The 10,277-nt window shown below is 48.5% G+C and overlaps 1 pseudogene; it reads left to right on the top strand.

Moving 5' to 3' along the window:
• Positions 1–8,163: 8,163 nt before the first annotated feature.
• Positions 8,164–9,386, top strand: LOC121158292 (annotated as a pseudogene).
• Positions 9,387–10,277: the final 891 nt, after the last annotated feature.

The raw sequence follows: 10,277 nt of genomic DNA, 5'->3' as shown, positions 1-10,277 counted from the left end.
TAGTGGGTTAATCCACTGACTGCAGTGCCCACATCTTATATAGGATGCCACTTCCACTTCTGATCCAGCTCCCTGCTGATGCATCTGGGAAAGCAATGGAGGATAGACCAAGTGCCTGGGCCCCTAAACCACTAAATCTGCATGAGAGACCTGGAAAAAGCTCCTGGCTTCAGCCTGGCCCAGTACCAGCTTTTGTAGTCATTTGAGAAATGAACTAGCAGATGGAAGATCTCTATCTCCTTCCCTCTCTAACATAGCTTTTCAAACAAAGAAGTTGAAATCTTAAAATAATAATAATAATAAGGAACTTGGCATTTTGCTATCTGTCTAAATGTAGAAGACACAGACTCTGGGACCCAGCAATTATACTGTTAGACTCACTTCTCAAGTACATTTGAATATATGCAAATTGCTGCATCTGCAGACTGAGAATTACGTCACTATTTTTAATAGCCAACTTACACAGCTATTAATGGGAAATTGGCTGAATAAACCACGGCACAGCCTTACAATAGATTATTACCCATCCCTTGGGAAAGGAGGAGGAACAGAAGGAGAATATGGTCTTCATGCCCTTTATTATTGCATGGAAATACCTGCAAGATTTATTAAGTGGCAACACAATGACTCAATGGCTAAATCCTCACCTTGCAAGCGCTGGGATTGCATGTCCCAGCTGTTCCACTTCCCTTCCAGCTTCCTGTTGTGGCCTGGAAAAGCAGTCAAGGATGACCCAAAGCCTTGGGACCCTGCACCTGCACCTGCATCAGAAACCAGGAAGAAGCTCCATTCTCCTGGCTCTGGATCAGCTCACTTGGGAAGTGAACTAGCAGATGGAAGAGCTTTCTCTCTGTCTCTCTTTCTCCCTGTAAATCTGATCTGCTTTTCAAAAAAAAAAAAAAACCACATAAATCTTAAAAATATATATTAAATTAAAAAAGAACACACAACATGGTATATCAACCTTCATGAAAAGGGCAAGAATAAACTAACTCATATCTCCATTATTTTGAAAATCTGTGAAACACAATCTAAGTGGAATAATTAACAACAGTAATTACCTGTGAGCAAATAGGACACAAGGGTGAGAGAGAGCTTTGGCACTGCACATGTCTTTCACTATTTAATATTTCAACTATATATACATGATCTATTTTAAAATAAAACAATGTGAAAAGACAAAAAAAAAAACAGAACCAATCCTTGGGTGGCCTAACCATAAAGGATGTGGCTGATAGTCACGTCCCCACGAGAAGCCCCACACCAGCCAGAGTAACGGCAGCCTGGTGAGAGCAGGGGGGTGGGGTCCCACTCTGGCTGTCTCCTCCCCTGCTCCTCTCCCAGGCATGTAGTTTTCTGCAGAGTCCCTGTGGTTAAGCCTTTCTCACTCTCCTGGTCAGAGCACACCTGTCACACATTTCCTGTGATAGCTTTGAAGATCCTTCCTATGTGTTCATTTCAGCATTGAAATGTTGGAACCCAATTGAATTGTTGGAACCCAAATAAACATCTTTTAATTCTATTTTCCATGAACTTTTTCAAGTACCCTTGAATGGAGAGAAGGGGGAGTCAAGACTCCTTGAAGCAGCCCCTTTTTTTCCTCCCTTCTCCCCATGTCTTGATGCAGCTCCCTACCTAAGTCCATATCCTGTTTAATCCCTGCCTCTGGATTCCTGCTTGCTTTCAGCTATGCCACCTGCAAGGCCTTGGGCAAGTCATTGCCACGATCAGCTCATCTGTCACAGGAGAAGAATGGAAGCGACTTTCCAGGGTTGTTATAAAAAGCTAGTGAGATCATATAACTGCAGGGCAACAATATGATGTGAGGGGTTCTAGTAGCCAGAACTTGCCATGCCAGCAGTCAGAGGGTTGAATCTGGTTCTCAGAGGCTTAGCTGAGTATCAAACAGGGGCTAATGTTTCTTACTCGGAAACTCCAGTGCAGTGCTTGGCAATCTTTCCCTACCTAGCAGGGAAGTCATTTGGACCTGTGATTTTCAGAGCTGTTATAGGAAGGCTTGGGAAAGATACCACAAACTCAGAAGCAATACATCATTCAGCTCATGATCTGTAGCCCACAAGAGGCCAGGGAGAGTGAGGAGCACTGGGGATACTGAGAGCTCTGTGCTCACCCTAAGCGTCCACCAGCACAGTACTCCCACCAGACTGCACACTCGGGCACCCAGGAAATCCCTACCTCCCTTCTGGTCTGCATACCAGTCAAGGGACAAAGAAATGCCAACCATGTGGAATTCCATCCAAGTCTCACTTTTGCTTCATTTGGTACATGTGCCAGCCCTTGAGACATCAGCTCCTGTCCAGCCTCCCCTCCTACCCTATCTGGCTCTACCTGGTGTAAGGTCCCACCGGGAGGAGCACTACTACAGGTAGGCACCTGGATCATATCAGTGGGCCCTCCTGCTTCTTACGGGCAGAGGCTGTGGCCACTTGGCCTTGGTGACCCACAAGGAGGCTTGCCGTACAGATATTTCACTTTCTCTTTTCCCTACAACTCCAAGAAATTCCAGTGGGAAATGGGCTTCCACAGTCATCAATAAGAATTCAGTTGGAAGAGTGAGAGTGGCTGGGGGAGGGGTGGTCTTTCCTGAGGTTGTCCCTGCCTTCCTCTGTCAAGGTTGCATCTCTACTTGGAGGTCAACAGGTGAAAACCAGGAAGCTAGGAGGGAGGAAGAACCAGGGGTATTCCATTCCCTCCACTTGACCCAGCCCAAGCCCCACAGCTCCTGGTTCCCAGAATAGCCTGGGCAAGGAGGGGAGAAGTGGGTGGGAGCCGCCACCTTGCTCTCCACCCTGGGCGTTGCAGCTGTTGGCCAGCTGCAAGGGACCACTTCCTCCTCATGGACCATCCTAACAGTGTGGTGGTTTTTGTTGCTGTGTGTGGGAGCAGCACCCTCCCTTCACAACCCAGGTGACCTTCTCTGACCCTTGTTAGCCTAGTCTGTGAGGGTTCTGCTGTCCTCTGAGGACCCCTGTACTTCTCAAGCCAAATGAAGGGACTCCAGCCTCATCCCTGTGGGAATGTGGGTTGGCAATGTGAGAAATGCAGCTGAGTCCCCAAGACCCAGGGGACTTCCAGCAAGCATCTGTCCTCAGGGCTGCCTTTCCACAGGCACTGTCATTTTTCAGCACACCCAGGGGACCTCCAGGCTCTCTGGCCCTTTCTCAACACAGCCATGAACACATGCAGCAAGACTGAGAAAGGGACAAGGACACGTGTCCCACAGAGCCTTCCAATAGAGAGTAGCCCTGCTGACACCTTGGGTTTAGACTTTTCTAGAACATTGAAGAAAAAAATACTGTGAGTTCTAGGCCACTGGCTTTGCAGCCATGTTCAAGGGTGACCTTAGGAAGTGAACACAACCTCCCCATCAGGGCCTGACACAGAGCTCACATTCAGCTCCTCTTGTTGAACCTGTTATTGGATCTGATCATTCTCCAGACCCAATGTTTCATTCAGAGATCACGAAAGAAAATAAATAAATAACAATGCTGTTTACTAAAACCAAGAAACCCTTTCCCCAAGTCTCCTCCTGAGTGGTAAGTAGCCACCCGAAATCACATTCTTCTCAGAGCAAATCCTTGACTTGGCTCTCACAGCACTCAGAGCTGCGTGGCATATTTTTCGCTGGCCCATGTGTTGGGGCCCTCAGGCACGTAGTGCTGGTAGCTTGGAAACTGGGCTTGCTGTCTAGAATGCACTCTGATCTATCTTGTCCCTGTTGCTCTACTGCAGCCAAGGAGAGCACTTGCTATAGCACTGCAAGTCTCTGGTTCAGTATTGTCCTGTCCTCCTCTCCTGACCCTACCTGCAGCCCAGCCGTCTGTGAAGCCCCTGGGTAGGCAATAACATGAATTCTTGCCTCCACATGCCTCTTCTGGGGAACTTTCACCAACCTGGCTACTGCATTTGCAGGTTGCAAAGAGGCTGATACTGGGTGGCTTAAAGGAGGGAAACCAGAGGACCTTTGGAGACCAAACCAATAAGCCTCCCATGTGGGAGAGTTGAGCTGAGCCGATTGTTATAGACCACCGCCTACCAGTGTACACAAAAGCCATGGTTGGAGGCTGGCATGGCTCGACCATAGAACCCGTTAGTGAATGTCAGAGCAGAGTGTGGACCATCTTAGGCTGGGCCATGACACTAACAGCTCATGAAAGAACTGGGTAATGGGAGAAGATTTTGTGGGGAATCATGGGTTCACCCCTGCAAGACTGCCATCCAGCTGGTTTGCTCGAGGGCTGGAGGTGGTGATAGGCTGAGCTAGGCACAGGCTTCAGCACCTGCAGGTGTTCCCAAGAATTGGGAGTGGGATGGGCTGGACTGCAATATCCACCAGTACATAAAAGGTCAAGACTGGGGGGAGGACAAGTGGGGGTGGGCAGACTGTGCCAGTTAAAGGGCACCTGCTGGCACACATGAGATCTGGGTCTGGGAGTGAGCCTGGTCGGGAAACATGGGGAATTCTCCTGTAGGCCATCACTCCCACTGGTGAACACATGAGTCAGGGCTGGATATTGGTCAGAATGGGCAAAGGTGTATGGGTTGGCTTGGGCAGGGGGAGGTTGACAGGGCAAGACCAGGCCAAACCATGGCTCACTGGCATGCATAGGATCCAGGATGGGGTGAGGGCCATGCTGGGCTAGGCTATCACACCTACAGATTTGCATGAAAATCTGGGATGGAGGTATACTGGGCAGGGCTAGGCTGTGGCACCCACCAGCAAGAGTTGGGATGGGAGCAAGCCAGGTCAGGTTAGATCACAGCATCTGATGGCAAAGGTCAAGACAGGTGATGGGTAATGCTAGGCTGTTTCAGAGCAACTACCAGTACATAGCCAGATACATGGCTCTGAGCGAGCCTGGTTGAGGAGCTAAAGGGACACCCGAGCTGGGCTACCAAGAGCCAGAATGGGGGTGGTGAACTGGGCTAGACATGACTACAGTATCCTTCTGCATGGGTGTGAACCAGATCTGGGGTGTGCCAGATTGGGCTAGGTTACATCACCCACTGGTGTTCGCAAGAGCTAGGGTGAGTGTAGGATAAGCTGGGCTAGGTATCAGCACCTACTGAACCATGTGAGAACTGGGTCTGGAGGTGGACTAGGCAGGGCTGGGCTGTAGCACTCAATAATAAGAGCAAGAATAGGAGTGGGTTAGTTGGGCAAGGCCATTATACCTTCCAGGACAGGAGGTGGGCCAAGTCAGGCTGGACCAAAGACCCACCAATGCACACAAGATCTGCCACTTGGAGGTAATCTGATATAGGAGCTTGGAATCCCTGCAGGTGAACACAAAAACCAAGGTTGGGAGCAGCCCAAACCAAGCCAGGTTACAGTACCCACTGGCAAATGTGTGGGTCAGGTCAGAGAGGCAGAGAAGACTAGGTCAGTTCATAGGACCCACTGGCAGATGTGAGACCCAAGATAGGCTGCAAGACAGGTCCAGTTGGGCCACAACACCTGCCAGTTCACATTATGGATGGGACTGAGGAATGGCTTGCCTGGACTAGGTTGCAGCACCCATCAGCATGAGCTGGAAGTGAAGGCAGGCCTGGCTGAGCCAGGCTTCAGCATCCACTGGTAAATGCCGAAGTGAGGCAGGCCATGCCAGTATGGGCCACAGCTCCCACCAGCACACTTAAAACCCAGGATGGGGGACAAGCCTAGTAGAGGAACTGTGGGGGTTCCCCTGTTAGACCACTATTCCCATTGGAGAGGGTGAAAGCTGAGACAGAATCAGAGCAGGCTAGACAGGACTACAAAACCTATCAGCTTGCATGCTAGCTGGGTAAAGGGGAAAGCCAGGCTGGGCTAACCAACTGCACCCAATGCTGCATGCATGAACCAGAGTAATTGTAGGTTGGTGGGGCTTTGTCGCAGCATCAGCTAGCGGGTGCTGGAACTGGGGACAAATCCTGTCAAGCTAGACAGCACAACTACCTGGAAAGTGTGAGGCCTAGAAGGGAAATTGTGGGCACCTCATGAGCTGCAGCTTCCACTGGTGAGCATGGGAACCAGGACCGGGGGCAGGCCTGGCTGGACAGTGAGTAGCACCTGCCAGCCTGAGTGTGTACTGAATAGTGGGGTTGGTCAAGCTGAGGTAGGCTTCAATGCCCACTGATGATGTATACAAGAGTCTAATGGAATGTGGGTCAGACTGGACCAATCTGCTACACATAATGACAAACACAGGAATCAGGGATAGGGAGGACCTGGTTGGGGTTATTGGGGGTTACTCCAACTAGGCCGACGCTCCCACTGGTGTATGTGAAGCCCGAGTAAATGGTGGACAGGGCCGGGCTGGGTCGCAGCATCCATTGGTTCGTGTATTAGATGGGACTGGGAACAGAACTGATCAGATGATGATCAGATGACTACACCCACCACAGTGTTTTGGCTGATGTGGGGGATGGACTGAGCTTGACCTCACACTGGCTGACACACACAAGAGTTAAGTTGGGGTCACCTCTGGTGAGGTTTCTTTGGGGACCCTCCCAGTTGGATCACTGGACACTGGACTCAGAATGCCAACAACAGTGAAAATCATAGGTCATGGAGAACATGTGTCAGAACTGGGTCTCCATGGTTGCTGAGGCCTGAGCAGTGAGTAGCATGCCCAGATGCTCATAGAGGACATGACAGCCAGTTCATTGAGACCTGCAGAGGATGGCTACTACCATGGAGGGCAGAACAGATTGGACAGCTCTCCTGGTCAAGAGTCATCAGCTAGTATCTGGGTGAATTGAGACTCTAAGACGCACTATGTCGGCAAATAGGCCTTGGAAGGATTTCCTCAACCTTGAAGCAACAAAAGCAATAGCATTTCAGAACTATTGAAACCACTTAACCAGTACCCTCAGAACATGTTCCACATTGGGGACCCTGGGATGACGTCAGGAAAACATCTCTCATTCCCAGGTACTGATGTGGTCAGGCTGCTGGAAATAGCCCTCCATCTTCCCTCACTTTCCCCAGATACATGAAGGAAAAAGGAGATTGGAAGCAGTTGTCTCATCCACTTTCTCCCATTCCTCAACTCTCCCCACCCTAATCAATGGTCTACATGGGTACATATACCTCTTAACTACTTAAACATCATCGAAAATAGAATTACTAATTTTAAAAGTAATTTCTAAGATATGGGAAATTTATCATTTTATATTTATATCAATAAATCTATAAATCAATGTATTTTCTATATAAAATTACAATATCAATTTTGTAGGTTTTTCTAAAGGCAAGACTAAATACTGTACATAAAAGCATGTATATCTGAAATGTGTACACAAAAAATTAACAGTTTCAAGTTTCCTATATTGTCGAGGAAAGCAATCCTATTTTCAAGTTTCCTATGTTGTCAGGGAAAGTAGTGATCAATTAGTTTATTATATGTCACGAAGTACAAATGAAGGAATAGAAAGCATGTATGACACCCAAATCAATGGGAGAGCAAGAGGAATGAAACAAGGAAACACACATCCCAAAAGGGAAAGCTAGGGTTATCAGGTATGGCACAGCAAGCTAGGCCGCCACTTGAAGTGTCTTTGGTCCATATTGGAGAACTAGTTGAGCCCTGACTGTTCTGCTTACAATCCTACTCCTTGATAATGTGCCTGGGAAGTAAGCAGCAGATAGCCCAACTGTGTGGATGCCCATCACCCACACAGAAGACCCAGATGCAGTTCCTGACTCCTGGCTTCAGCTTTGGCCCAGCTCTGACTGTTGTGGACATTTAGGGAGTGAACCAGCAGATCTTACTTTCTCTGTTAACATGTATGGTTCTCCCTCCCTGATATTCTGCCTTTTAATAAATAAATAAGTCTTAAAAATAATCATAGAAATATTAGGAAAACTTTTTTTTCTTTTTTTTTTTTATTGTTGCTTACATTGTATTATGTAGTGCAGTTTTATAGGCGCTGGGGATTCCCTTGAAAATCATTATAAAATGATAGAGATGAGCCAAAATGTTATTACAATAAATATAAAATGACTAGAGTCATCACTTAAAAGATAGGGATTAGAATTTTAAAAATCAACTATACACAGCACATAAGAGATACATCTGAAGACATCAGAACACAGAAATGAACCGAACCGGGAGAGCGCGGGACTCGAGTGCGGGAGCGGGACTTGGACCCGGTGCGATGGGCAGGGAGCAGGAAGAGGAGCGGTGTGATGGCATGTTGCTGGCCATGGCACAGCAGCACGAAGGTGGTGTGCAGGAGCTTGTGAATACTTTCTTCAGCTTCCTTCGATGCAAAACAGACTTCTTTGTTGGTGGAGAGGATGGGGATGGCAGAGAAGCTGATCACACAGACCTTCAACAACCAGCTGGCACAGAAGGCGTGGTGGGAGAAGAGGGCCAGGCAGGAGACTGAGCAGTGGGAGAAGGCTGAACGGGCTGCCAGGCTCGCCAAGGAAGCCAAGGAGGAGAACCCTGGGCCTCAGATCAAAGAGCTGACTGATGAGGAAGCTGAGCGGCTGCAGCTGGAGATTGACCAGAACAAAGATGCAGAGAACCATAAGGCCCAGCTCAAGAACGGCAGCCTTGACCCTCTGGGGAAGCAGGAGGCTGAGGAAGATGAAGAGGAAGATGAAAAGGACAAAGGAAAACTGAAACCCAACCTTGGCAAAGGAGCTGACCTGCCCAATTATCGCTGGACCCAGACGTTATCAGAGCTGGACCTGGCTGTGCCTTTCCGTGTGAACCTCTGGCTGAAGGGGAAGGACATGGTGGTGGACATCCAGCGGTGCCATCTCCGCATGGGGTTCAAGGGGCAGCCAGCCATCATCAACGGGGAACTCTACAATGAAGTGAAGGTGGAGGAGAGCTCGTGGCTCATAGAGGACGGCAGGGTGCTGACTGTGCATCTGGAGAACATCATTAAGATGGAGTAGTAGAGCCACTTGGTATCCAGTGACCCTGAGACCAACACCAAGAAGATCAACCCCAAGAACTGCAAGTTGTCGGTCCTGGACAGTGAAACTCGAAGCATGGTGGAAAAGATGATGTGCCAGAAGTTCATGGGGCTGCCCACCTCAGATGAGCAGAAGAAGCAGAAAATTCTGAAAAAATTCATGGATCAGCATCTGGAGATGGATTTTTCCAAGGCCAAATTCAACTAGGTTCCTGCATTTGCCTCCCTGAACTTGGGGGCTGATCCTGCAGCCATCTGACTTCCTTGCTGTCCCTCCCCTAGGACTTGGGAGCCTCAGGGCGGAGGCGGGCATAGGGCTGGCCCAGATCCAGAGGTTCCCAGTCACCATGGGAGAAGGGGCCAGAGCGGGGGTCTTGTCCTCCCCTCATGGCCACTGTTACATTAAAGCTATTTACCTAGCTCCAAAAAAAAAAAAAAAAAAAAAAAAAGAACACAGAAATGCTGAGAGAAAAATAATGGGAAAATATACATCAGACAGATGCTAACTAAAAGGAAGGCAGACCTACTAGACAAAATAGGCTCAGGGACTTAGGGAGTCCAGGAAGTCTTTGCCCAGGAAAGTGGAACCTGACAAATACTTGGATAAGCCAAGAAAGGACCAATCTGGAGATAAGAAGTGAACAATTCCATGCCAACAAGAAAAGTCTGGGCAGTGGAAAGACATATGTTGGCCCTTCCAGCCACACATGACCATCTAATTCCACCCTCTCCTAGCCACACAGCCCAGCAGATCAAAGCCACATACCACAGGACCTGAAACACGGAGAGCTCAAGCTCCCTATTTGAGGCCACCTCCCTCTTCCAGATGTAGAAATGAAAGCCTAGCTTTGTGCAATGCACAGCCCTTGGGCAAGCACCTCTTGATTTGAGCTTCCTGCAACTGGAGCCGAAACAGCTTTCAATGGGATGTGAGGGCCCCTGCCTATCTGGTTTCTCTGAAAGAAATTCTTTTCAGTGAATATTCAAGATTCAGAAGGCTGGTGCAGTAATTTTCCCCAAAATACAGTATCCTCCTAACGCACCCACAAGTAAGGTGTGTCAGTCTGAGAGTTTTGCCAGAAAAGGTCTTCCAAAAGCTTTATGCTGAGTTTGCCAGCACACATTGAAGGTTCATCTCAGTCACATCTGTACCTGGCTTTTGTCTCTGCTTCTTGTTTTACAACAAGCAAGTTCTCTCCACTCTCCTCCATTCTGACCACTACAGGATATGAAATCTTGGGTATCCAAAGCCTGAGATCATAAAACATCTCTGCTCTCAGAGAGAAGTCGGGTGCATTTCCTTCAAAAGCCCAGCTTCCAGAATAAATGCATCACATCAG

Source organism: Ochotona curzoniae, unplaced genomic scaffold (assembly GCF_017591425.1).
Source record: "Ochotona curzoniae isolate NIBS_2020 unplaced genomic scaffold, NIBS_Ocur_1.0 contig_3819, whole genome shotgun sequence".
Lineage (NCBI taxonomy): Eukaryota > Metazoa > Chordata > Mammalia > Lagomorpha > Ochotonidae > Ochotona > Ochotona curzoniae.
The sequence above is the reverse complement of the archived record's forward strand: the minus strand, read 5'-3'. Positions and strand labels throughout refer to the sequence as shown.